The 12,674-nt window shown below is 33.5% G+C and overlaps 2 protein-coding genes across 5 annotated transcripts in view; both read left to right on the top strand.

Moving 5' to 3' along the window:
• The window catches only part of LOC136269778 (uncharacterized), a 238,535-nt gene that overhangs the window by 106,306 nt on the left and 119,555 nt on the right, over nt 1–12,674 (top strand). The gene's annotated exons all lie outside the window — the stretch shown is intronic.
• Nucleotides 1–12,674, top strand: part of LOC105327476 (uncharacterized) — a 265,527-nt gene that overhangs the window by 168,996 nt on the left and 83,857 nt on the right. The gene's annotated exons all lie outside the window — the stretch shown is intronic.

Genomic DNA, 12,674 nt, shown 5'->3' with positions numbered 1-12,674 from the left:
CAGTGAGTAAAGCAAGAGTAAAGGAGAAGAAGTGTGTAACACATTCTCTCAATCTGTATTTAAACTAAAGTAACAGCATAATGTAGTTTGGCTCCAAATAGTAGGGCTTCCTGCTACCTAACACGATTAGTTCACCATTAGACACGAAGCATTAGGGCCTCTGCATCAAAAATAATCAGGCCGCTGCCTAAGACACCCAATGTCATTAGGGTGCCATTAGGCTTCCTAATGATTATATAATGACAATTAAATATAACAAAACATCTATATTATGCATTAAAATTAACATATAAAAAAAACCAAAAAAACACACATGTTTATCTTTGTGCAATATAAACAGTTTGTTTTAATAGGATTAGCTATTTCTACCAGTCATTGGGATTTGTTTATCTCAAATAGAAATTAGCTTCATTATTTCATTAAAGAGATGTATATTCACATGTCATTGTGATTAGTTATTTGGAACGGAAGACCTTATTGTTATTGCTTTGATTCTTTTCTTCTATTATTATCAATTTTTTTTCTTCCACGTTTTCTCAATTATGCTTCAGCTGATTTTGATGAAACTTTCAGATCGTATACATGACAAAATTTGTAAGAAAATTACCGAGATGTTAAAGATTTTTTGTTTTTGCCTGTTTCCAACGATTTTTCTCAAAAAGTATTCAAGATTCAAGATAGGACTTTCAAATTTTCAGAGAAAGTAGAGAGTGAACGGCCGCAGTGCCCTTTGCATATACGAACGTCCGCCGTCACTTCCAGTTGTCACCAGAAGGAAATGAAAAACCTTAAATTTTCAAATTGTTTAACTTGAATTTTTTAAATGTTTTTTTTTCGACAGGGACGCCCTTAAGACATCCGAATATGAAATTTGTTTTAAAATCGATCCACGCATTTCCGAGATTTTGGGCTCCAAAGTTCTGAAGCAAGAGTCCGCGTAGCTCAGTCGTTAGAGAGTTGGACGTGTGTCCAGGCGACCCTGGTTCAGTTCCCGAGTGCCGATTATTTTTTTTTTCCTTAATTGTGTTTTGTTTAACGATTTTATCTTTTAAATTATGGATTTGAATGTTTTCCGTTTTATAATTTGTCATAAATTAATATAATAGCGGCTTTTTTCAGAACATATATATAGCTCTTTTCTGTCAGCAGCTCGCTAAATTCAGACGCTTGTCGCATTGCCGGCATTAAAGACATGCCGCCGAAGCACCCCTGCAAAATGACGCCATCTCAATAACTGTATGCACACAACATTTATCAATGCACCAGCGTTTTAAGTATTCTAGATGGCTTTAAAAGAAGGATTGTTTTGTATTTATTCAAACATTTAGATATGTTTGCATGTATACATGCGTTTATTGACAAATGTTGCGTTTTTATTAATTTTCTGAACATTATAAAATATCTCTCTCATTCTCTCTCTCTCTCTTTCTCTCACTCTCTCTCTCTCTCTCTCTCTCTCTCTCTCTCTCTCTCTCTCTCTCGTACGAATATTTAAGTATTTAGATACGATTTACTACAGTTAACATGCAGTAATGAGGCTAGAGTATTTATGTACATTTGGCGTCGAAAAAGTAATACGTATGTTTTGTTCTAGTTACGGGATGTTGTCTACGGATGTAAATAATTTAAAATTCACTGTTTAATGATCTAATGACGGTTTAATGATTGTCTTCTTACTGATTGGAAGTCAACGCTAAAAAGCCATTTTTATTATAGACGGTGTGCCTTTTCTTTCTTTGAGTATGTCTCTATACAGATACAAATCTGTTATCTGTCTGGTATTAAGAAAAACTTTCGAAGTTTACACACGGAACTATACGAACGACTGGGTGACTTGCAATAATGTGTGGAAACTGAACACCCGTGTATGTGTGTTGGAACCTAAGAAATAACAGATGTAAAAACCGATCTGAGAAATACACTGTTGATTAAAAAATCATTATTTTTTATTAAAATTCTACAGATGTAGGTTATTTTATATGCCGACTTACCAGAATTTTTTATCACATAGTTATAGTCGGCAAAGAAAAGCTTAAGACAAAAAGAAATATAATCGATATGAAACAGCAGATAAAACAATTATAACTTTCTTTATCAAATCGATTTCTGATTAATTCATCTCTCTCTCTCTCTCTCTCTCTCTCTCTCTCTCTCTCTCTCTCTCTCTCTAAATTACTCACGGTCTGACATTGCATATGATATCGGACCAACGTAACCAAGCTTTAAGACTACAATAATGCTATTGATTTCACTACACTCTGCTTAGTTAAAATAATCTAACTGTGTCTTGGAACAGACCTTCACCACAGTTAAGATGCCTCTAATATACCCGTAATGTAGCAAAACAAATGCAGAATTGGTCCGAAGCGATTTTGAAAAAAATTAATGAGGCTGTATTGAAAATTACAGTCAAATTTTCATCTAAAAATTTAATTCATTTTAATGAAAAATCCAACACTTTTTCACCACCGTTTTTTACTCGCTTCGAATTTTCACACCATGTTAACTTCGGAACTCTCGGGATATTTCCCATTCAATCCACTGAGTTAGAGTTATCTCCCATATTCCTTTGATGAACAGAATATACGACATATTTTCAAAATGTATACGTACTTGTAATATCGTTTCTGAATTTATCCATGCAAATGTGATATTGTGGAAACATAAACTAAAGACCCTACCGTGATTTAGCGTGAATGTTATGCGTATGTACAAGATTGTAAAATCCAAAAAATCCAGATAATTTCTGGATTTTTAAATGGAATTTTCGTTGATTATTTATTAGCGAAGCTTGATTGAGAAAAATGAAAACAAATTGGCAATCTTCAAGTATTAATGATGTTTAAATATATAATACAAAAGACAGTGCTCTTCCGATTTATCGGTATTAAAGCCCAAAACTTCGAGTGTATTATTTTAATATAGTAGTATAAATTATTAAGACCGCCGAACGTTAACTGGCAAGATTTGAAATATACACATTAATTTCACCGGTTACAGTCAAATGCAAAACATTTGAAATAGGCGGGAACAAATTGATGCGGACGTCTGAGAAAACATTGGATTGGAAATGTAGCTATAGAAAAAGTATCAGTAGCGACTGATTCTCTGAAGTCATCGGACAATGTTTTGTCTTGCGATCTTCTTATATTTGCTGATTATTTACCTATTGATGAAATTAAATGTTTTTCCATCGGTTTCTTGACACTAAATAAAATGTGTTTTGATCGCATAACTTATATACATGTAGCAAGTTAGAACGCTGAGATGAATTAAAAGTACTCTTCCGATAACAACAGTATCAATCCAGCGTTTTCTCAGACATCCATTTCAATTAGTTCCCGTCCATGTCAAATGTTTTGACTGTAACAGGTTAAATTGACGAAAATTGTATATTTCTAATCTTGCCAGAAGTATCTAAATAGCGCTAGGTGTATTCAAACAGAAGACCTCTTGTTGCTCGCAACGAGCGTCTAGTTGTAATTATTTTTGTTATTTGTACTTCATTTGTAATTAGTTATTTTGTTACAGGTAAATTGAATAGGTTTAATTAATTAGATAAATATTAATGCATGTGTCAATGTTATCATTTTGAACTTTTAATTTATAGATGTAGTTCTAATATTACACATACTGTATGTATTAATTAACAGCTAATTAATGACTTGTTGTAGATGAACACGCACCTGGTCCTGATGGGGACCCCATGTTCAGTTCAACATCAGCCATAGATTTGAGATAGCTTGGATATTGACAGGTTGTATATGTTTCTGTATAAAGGCCAAGTCAAAAAATACATGTGGTTTCGATCCCAAATTTACCACCCCCCCCCCCCCACCCCCGACCCTTAACTTTTTATTGCCAATTTTTTCCCGGAATTTTCCCCGCTTTCCGTCATCGCCCCAATATTAGATTAAGTTTTAGTAATGACTGCCTTTAATTAGTATGTATAAATACATCAAATGAATCCTATTATAGGATAATTTTCACAGGGCGAAAAACCATCTTTAATCAAGTCCTTAAAAGTGGCTTAAAGGTGACTTAAAGGAGCTTAAAGGCTATACAACCTTTAAGCCGCCTTTAAGTCACCTTTAAGCAAGTGCTTTTAGGTCCTTAATGTCCAAACTTCTTTAAGCTACCTTTAAGCCACCTTTAAGCCACCTTTAAGCATCTTTAAGTGGCATTTACGCTCTCTTTACACTGCCTTTATACTGTCCTTAAGTGGCCTTTAAGTCAATATTGATCAAGCTGAACAATAAAAACATATATTAAATGCAAAATTTTTTTTTATAGAGATGGGAGGGGGTCATCCGAGTGATAATATAATTTCCAAGGAAGGGGGGGGGGGGTGTTCCAGGCGGTTTTAATCGTCGCTCAATTAAACACAGATCCCTACCATCAGCACCGCTCCGATGGACACAGATTGCCGTTATAAAATTCTTTATAATCTTTTGGGGGTTTCAAAATTATTGTAGAGATGAGCGCAGTCTCTGTATCTTAATATGTGCATAAAAACAATTAAAGTATGTTTGTTTCCTATTATAAATTAATCGGTGAAACAAATCTCTCTCTCTCTCTCTCTCTCTCTCTCTCTCTCTTTCTCTCTCTCAGTTCATCTGGTTATTAAACAAAATAAAGATAATGAACCAAAAATGCATGATTTAATTTGTTTATCGGTTTAAGGTTTGTATTTTTATTTCTAACTCTAGATCTGATAGATACATGTTAAAGATGAAAAGACTCTCAACTGCCTTTGTTATATCGGGCAGGATATTACTGCTTTGTTTGTCTAGACATAGTTTTGTTCGTTTGTGTATATCTAATTAAGGTCTTCCGTTTCCAACAGAAGACCTTTCTATTATTGTACTGGTTAAGATTATTCTTATTTTTAGGGTTTTCCGTTTTCAACGGAAAACCCTTCTGTTATTCTACGGTTTCTTTTTCTTTACTATTATATTTAAGGTCTTCCGTTTCCAACGGAAGACCTTATTGTTTTTGCTTTGTTTCTTTTTCCCTATTATTAGGGTCTTCCGTTTCCAACGGAAGACCCTCTTGTTATTCTACGGTTTCTTTTTCTTTATTAGGGTCTTCCGTTTCCAACGGAAGACCCTCTTGTTATTCTACGGTTTCTTTTTCTTTATTATTCTTTTTTTTCTTTTTCTGACTTTTTTGGAGCGCTATTTCTCAAAAACTATCTAACCGATTTGCACAAAATTTTCAGGACGGATAAAGCATGATCGGCGCTACATATTATTAAATTTTTAAATGATGACGTCACTTCCGGTTTCAGATATTGACGATTTTGTAAATTTTTAAGGGTCGTTTTGTCCACGCATATCCTCCGAAACTAACAAAGATAGAAGCTTGAAATTTTCAGGGATTGTAGATGAATGTCTGTAGATGTACCCCCATGCTTCCATTGATGAAAATTGCTAAAGGCCTCAAAGCTCGCCTGAACCTGAAAATTGGCAACAAATTTTTTCACGAAATTTTTACACATTTTCTGTGATATCTTTTGATGTATAAATATTTTGTTAAAACATGTAATGCAAAAATTAGGGGCCAAGAGGGCTGTAAAGTCTTCTTGCAATAACTCTCTACTGAATAATAATTTGATATTAATCATAGAAGCAAAAATGTTCATTGTTCGGCTGTTTATCTATACAGTACCATACCTAAATCATATGTTACGCAATAAGGGGTTTCAAGGGGCCAGATATTCAAAATTTTGATCATTAATATATGAAAAAGGAGAAATATTTTGAAAAGCATTGTAGAACAAAAGTTGGTTAAAATAATGTTCTGTACAATATGCCACCTTAAATTTTTTTGTTTATGACCCCATTTAGGAGATAAAGGGCCGGCCCCTAAAACACATTTGTAAAGATATCCTAAGAACGGTTAACATATCGTGAACACTTGTTGAACAAAATATGTTTATATTTGCAAGACCTTTCATTTGATATCAAGAAAAAGGGGCTGGCCCCTCCAATGAGGGGTCAAGAGGGGTCTTAAATCTTCTTACAAGAACTCTTTACTGAACAATAATTTGTTATTAATCATAGAAGCAAAAATGTTCATTGTTCGGCTGTTTATCTATACAGTACCATACCTAAATCATATGTTACGTAATTAGGGGTTTCAAGGGGCCAGAAGTTCAAAACTTTGATCATTAATATCTGAAAAAGGGGAAATATTTTTAAAAGCAATGTAGAACAAAAGTTGTTCAAAATAATGTTCTGGACAATATGATACCATAGATTTTGCTGTTAGTGGCCCCGGTAAGGGGTTAAAGGGTCGGCCCCTAAAATACAGTTGTTTAGATATCTCGATAACGGTTTACCATTCGTGAACATTTGTAGAACAAAATATGTTTATATTAGCGAGAACTTTTATTTGATATTAAAAAAAAAGGGGCTGACCCCTCAAATTAGGGGCGAGAAGGGCTATTAAGTCTTTTTATAATAACTCTTTTCTGACCAACAATTTGATAAAAATCATAAAGCAACAAAGGAGCTTTTATTGAACTTAATTTAAAACTGAAATCCGTTTTGAAATCAGACAATGCATTACAAAAATATTGGGATTTAAAATCTGAGTTTTCCGGAAATTTTGATTCCACGTTCTTGGTTAAGAAAATAGTGTTATGTTAAAAGTTAAATAAACTCGTACCTAAAATAATTCGGAAATTGTTAATTCGTACTTGAAGACATTCGGGACTTTTTTTATTAAGTCGTTCTAGAAATTGTAAAGGTTTTTGTTAATTCGTTCTTGAAATCATTCAGACATTGTTAGGTCGTACTAAGAATTATTCGATTTTTTAAAAATATTTTTTTTTATTTTCTTTGTAGTTGGTTTTAGAACTCTGCTTCTTACAGGAACTTCTATCTTTACTCTCGACACAACCGGAAGACCCACTCGTTGCTTTGCAACGAGCTTTGCTCTAGTTATTCTTTTTTTTCTTTTTCTGACTTTTTTGGAGCGCTATTTCTCAAAAACTATCCAACCGATTCGCACAAAATTTTCAGGACGGATAAAACATGATCGGTGCTACATATTATAAATTTTTTAAAAGATGACGTCACTTCCGGTTACAAATATTGACGATTTTGTAAATTTTTAAGGGTCATTTTGTCCACGCATCTCCTCCGAAACTAATTAAGATAGAAGCTTGAAATTTTTAGGGATTATAGATGAATGTATGTAGATGTTCCCCCATGCTTCCAATGGTGAAAATTTGTAAAGGCCTTAAAGCTCGCCTGAACCTGAAAATTGGCACCAAATTTTTTCACGAAATTTTTGCACATTTTCTGTGATATCTGTTGATGTATAAATATTTTGTTAAGACATGTAATACAAAAGTTGTTTCAAATTACACGGGCTTTCATTTGATATCAAGAAAAAGGGGCTGGCCCCTCAAATTAGGGGCCACGAGGGCTGTAAAGTCTTCTTACAATAACTCTTTACTGAATAATAATTTGTTATCAATTATAGAAGCAAAAATATTCATTGTTGGGCTGTTTATCTATACAGTACCATACCTAAGTCATATGTTACGTAATTAGGGGTTTCAAAGGGCCAGAAATTCAAAATTTTGATCATTAATATATGAAAAAGGAGAAATATTTTGAAAAGCATTGTAGAACAAAAGTTGCTTAAAATAATGTTTTGTACAATATGCCACCTTAATGTTTTTTGTTCATGACCCCATTTAGGAGATAAAGGGCCGGCCCCTAAAACACATTTGTAAAGATATCCTAAGAACGGTTAACATTTCGTGAACACTTGTTGAACAAAATATGTTTATATTTGCAAGACCTTTAATTTGATATCAGAAAAAAGGGGCTGGCCCCTTAAATTAGGGGCCAAGAGGGCTGTAAAGTCTTCTTACAATAACTTTTTACTGAATAATAATTTGTTATTAATTATAGAAGCAAAAATGTTCATTGTACAGCTGTTTATCTATACAGTATCATACCTAAGTCATATATTACGTAATTAGGGGTTTCAAGGGGCCAGAATTCAAGACTATGATCATTAATATCTGAAAAAGGAGAAATATTTTAAATAGCAATGTAGGACAAAAGTTGTTAAAAAAATGTTCTGAACAATATTAAACCAAACATTTTGTTGTTAGTGGCCCCGGTAAGGGGTTTAAGGGTCGGCCCCTAAAACACATTTGTACAGATATCTCGAGAACGGTTTACAATTCATGAACACTTGTAGAACAAAATATGTTTATATTAGCGAGACCTTTAATTTGATATCAAGAAAAAGGGGCTGGCCCCACAAATTAGGGGGTACAAGGGCTACTAAGTCTTTTTATGACAACTCTTTTCTGACCAATAATTTGATATTTATTATAAAGCAAAAAAGCAACTTTTATGAAGCTAAATTAAAAACTGAATCCGTTTTAAAATCAGACGATGCATTACAGAGATATCGGGGTTTAAAAATTGATTTTTCCGGAGATTTTGTTTCCACGTCCATTATTTAAAAATAGTGTAATGTTCAAAGTAAAATTAACTCGTACCAAAAATAATTGTTAAGTCGTACTTAATCACATTCGGATTTTTTTGCTAAGTCGTTCTTGAAATTAAAAAGGTTTTTGTTAAATCGTACTTACAATCATTCGGGTTTTGTTAAGTCGTACCAGGAATGATTCGATTTTTTTCATCTTTTTATTTTAGTTACTCTTGTTATTGGTATAAGAGCTCTGCTTCTTACAGGAACTTCCAGTTTTACTTCCGACATTAACGGAAGACCCACTCGTTGCTTTGCAACGAGCTTTGCTCTAGTTATTTTTCTTTTTTTTCTTACAAATTTTGTCCGCGCGAGTTCTCGGAAATGGCTCAGCCGATTTTCGTGAAACTTTCAGATCTGATAGATATTGATCTGAACCTTATTGGAAATTTTTTATATTGATGACGTCATTTCCGTTTCCGATATTTTAACGTAATAGCGATTTTTGGAGGCTTAGTTTGTCCATGGAACTACTCCTAAACTATAAAAGATATTGAATTCAAATTTTCAGGGATTGTAGACAAAAGATTGTAGATGTGTATGATGTCGATTAAATTTGTCTGTTTAAAAAGGCGTCGAAGCTCGCCTGGACCTGAAAATTGAGTTTAAAAAAACGTCGTAATTTTTCTAGGTTTTCTGTGTTTATCTCTTTTCTGAAAAATATTTTGTTAAAAGATGTAATGTAAAAAAGGTTTATATTTACAAGACCTTTTATTTGATATCAAGAAAAAGGGGCTGGCCCCTCAAATTAGGGGACGAAAGTGCTCTAAAGTCTTTAATATGTAGCCCTTTACTGAGAAATATTTTGTGAAATGTTATAGAAGCAAATATGTTTATCTCACAGTTATGTATCCAAGCAGTGTAAATAGTTTGTTATATGTTACGTAATTAAGGGGTTTTAGGGGCCAAAAGTCCAAAATTTTGATCATCCATATCTCAGAAAGGAAAAATATTTTGTAATGCAGTACAGAAGAAAAGTTGTTCAAAATGATGTTCTTAACAATATGCAACCGTCAAAATTTCGTTAAACGGCCCCTAAAAGGAGATAAGGGACCGGCCCCTAAAACCTACTTTCTCATATATCTCTAGAACGGTAACGAATTTTTAAACACTTGTAGAACAAAATGTGTTCAGAATTAAATGACCTTTTATTTGATATCAAGAAAAAGGGGCTGGCCCCTCAAATTAGGGGACGAAAGTGCTCTACAGTCTTTAATATGTAGCCCTTTACTGAGAGATATTTTGTGAAATGTTATAGAAGCAAATATGTTTATCTCACAGTTATGTATCCAAGCAGTGTAAATAGTTTGTTATATGTTACGTAATTAAGGGGTTTTAGGGGCCAAAAGTCCAAAATTTTGATCATCCATATCTCAGAAAGGAAATATATTTTGTAATGCAGTACAGAAGAAAAGTTGTTCAAAATGATGTTCTTAACAATATGCAACCGTCAAAATTTCGTTAAACGGCCCCTAAAAGGAGATAAGGGACCGGCCCCTAAACATACTTTCTCACATATCTCTAGAACGGTAACGAATTTTTAAACACTTGTAGAACAAAATGTGTTCAGAATTAAATGACATTTTATTTGATATCAAGAAAAAGGGGCTGGCCCCTCAAATTAGGGGACCAAAGGGCTCTAAAGTCTTTAATTTGTAGCCCTTTACTGAGAGATGTTTTGTGAAAGGTTATTAAAGCTAGATTAGGTATAATACGTTTATATATCCTAACAATATAATGATTTTCTCTTGCGTTACCCAATTAGGGTTTTTAGGAACCAGAAGTAAACAAGTTTGGTCTTTTCTATCTTAATTGAAAGAAATTTTGCAAGTATTTAAAAAAGCAAGAGAACTTATAAAAAGCGATACAATAAAGCATTAGTACTTCACTCCTTTTTCCATAACATGTTTTGTTGTCGAAAATCAATGTCGATGATGTCTTTTTTCATTCTAAAAATCGAACGGAAGACCTCCTCGTTGCTCGCAACGAGATCGTGTCTAGTTTTTTTTCTTTTTCTGACTTTTTTGGATCGTTATTTCTCAGAAACTATTCAACCGATTTACACCGAATTTTTAGGAGTTATAACGCATCAATGTCGCTACAGATTATTAAAATTTCAATTGATTACGTCACTTCCGGTTTCAGATATGGACGATTTTGTAAATTTTTAAGGGTCATTTTGTCCACGCATCTCCTCTGAAACTAATCATGATAAAAGCTTGAAATTTGCAGGGATTGTAGATGAATGAATGTAGATTTCCCTCAATGCTTCCAATTGCGAAAAATGCGCAAGGCCTAGAAGCTCGCCTGAACCTGAAAATTAGCACCAAATTTGTTCACAAAATTTTCGCACATTTTCCGTAATATCTTTTGGCGTATAAATATTTTGTTGAAACATGTAATGCAAAAGCTGTTTCAATTTGCACGGACTTTTATTTGATGTCAAGAAAAAGGGGCTGGCCCCTCAAATAGGGGCAAAGAGGGCTCTAATGTCTTCTTACAATAACTCTTTACTGAACAATATTTTGTTTTTAATTATAGAAGCAAAAATGATCATTGTACAGCTGTTCATCTATACATCACCATACCTAAGTCATATATTACGTAATTAGGGGTTTCAAGGGGCCAGAACTCAAAACTCTAATCATTAATATCTGAAAAAAGAAAAATATTCTTAAAAGCAACGTAGAACAAAAGTTCTTCAAAATAATGTTCTTAACAATATGATACCAAAAATTTTTGTGTTAGTGGCCCCGGTAAGGGGTTAAAGGGTCGGCCCCTAAAACGCATTTGTACATATTTCTCGAGAACGGTTTACAATTCATGAACACTTGTAGAACAAAATATGTTTATATTAGCGAGACCTTTTATTTGATTTCAAGAAAAAGGGGCTGACGCCTCAAATTAAGGGCCAGAAGGGCTATTAAGTCTTTTCATAATAACTCTTTTCTGACCAATAATTTGATATTAATCATAAAGCAGCAAAGAAGCTTTTATTAAGTTTAATTTAAAACCGAAACCCGTTTTAAAATCGGATAATGCATTACAGAGATATCGGGGTTTAAAAATTGATTTTTCCGGAAATTTTGATTCCGCGTCCTTGGTTTACAAAATAGCGTAATTTTTAAAGTAAAATTAACTCGTACCAAAAATAATTGTTAAGTCGTATTTGAACACATTCGGATTTTTTTGGTTAAGTCGTTCTTGAAATCGGAAAGGTGTTTGTTAAGTCGTACTTAAAATCATTCGTATTTTGTTAAGTCGTACCAGGAATAATTCGATTTTTTTCATCTATTATATTTTAGTTACTCTTGTTATTGGTTTAAGAGCTCTGCTTCTTACAGGAACTTCCAGGTTTACTTCCGACATTAACGGAAGACCCACTCGTTGCTTTGCAACGAGCTTTGCTCTAGTTCTTTTTTGTTTTTTGTTTTTTTCTTCCTAGACGCGAACTTTGAGGCTTCATATCGTGCTCATTTCTGAACGGTTTTTGCTCAAATTTTCAGGGCTAATGGACTTCACAAAACACTATCTTCATCAATTCGTAGAAGTTTGAATTCCCTTTCCGGTAACGAGTTATTCCCCTTTTAAATTTTTTTAGGGCCTTTGGTTTCCAGACAAAGGCTCCGAGACTATGATAGCAGGGAATGGGAATCCAACGAATTTGAATAGCAGAGACATTGTAGTGGTGCACATTAGTTTTTGTTTTTAGATTACGTTTTTTATTTAGGAAAAGGTAGGGGTCAAAAAACAGGATTCCAAAAAGTGCAAAAATTTAGACATATTTTCCTTTATATCTTTTTAACGAAAAATATTTTGTAAAGACATGTAGAATAAATTGTGCAGAATATCAAGGGCTTTCATTTAACACCAATAAAAAAGGGCTGGCCCCTGAAATTAAGGGCCAATAGCCTCTAAAAGTTTTTGCTTAATAACTCAAAAACGGTTAGGATTTTGATATGGCTGTCGCTGGAAAAGTTGCTTGTTGGGATCTCATAAAGGTCGTAACAATGTTATTTTGTAAGTGATTTGTGTAGTATGAGTGTAAAAAGCTTTACATGTTGACATGTACCTGTTTTCATTTGACAAGTTAACGAAAGTCTTTGTGCGTACAACTGGCATAAAGTTGCCGCAGAAAGTATGCTGGTTTA

This window comes from Magallana gigas, chromosome 1 (assembly GCF_963853765.1).
Source record: "Magallana gigas chromosome 1, xbMagGiga1.1, whole genome shotgun sequence".
Lineage (NCBI taxonomy): Eukaryota > Metazoa > Mollusca > Bivalvia > Ostreida > Ostreidae > Magallana > Magallana gigas.
The sequence above is the reverse complement of the archived record's forward strand: the minus strand, read 5'-3'. Positions and strand labels throughout refer to the sequence as shown.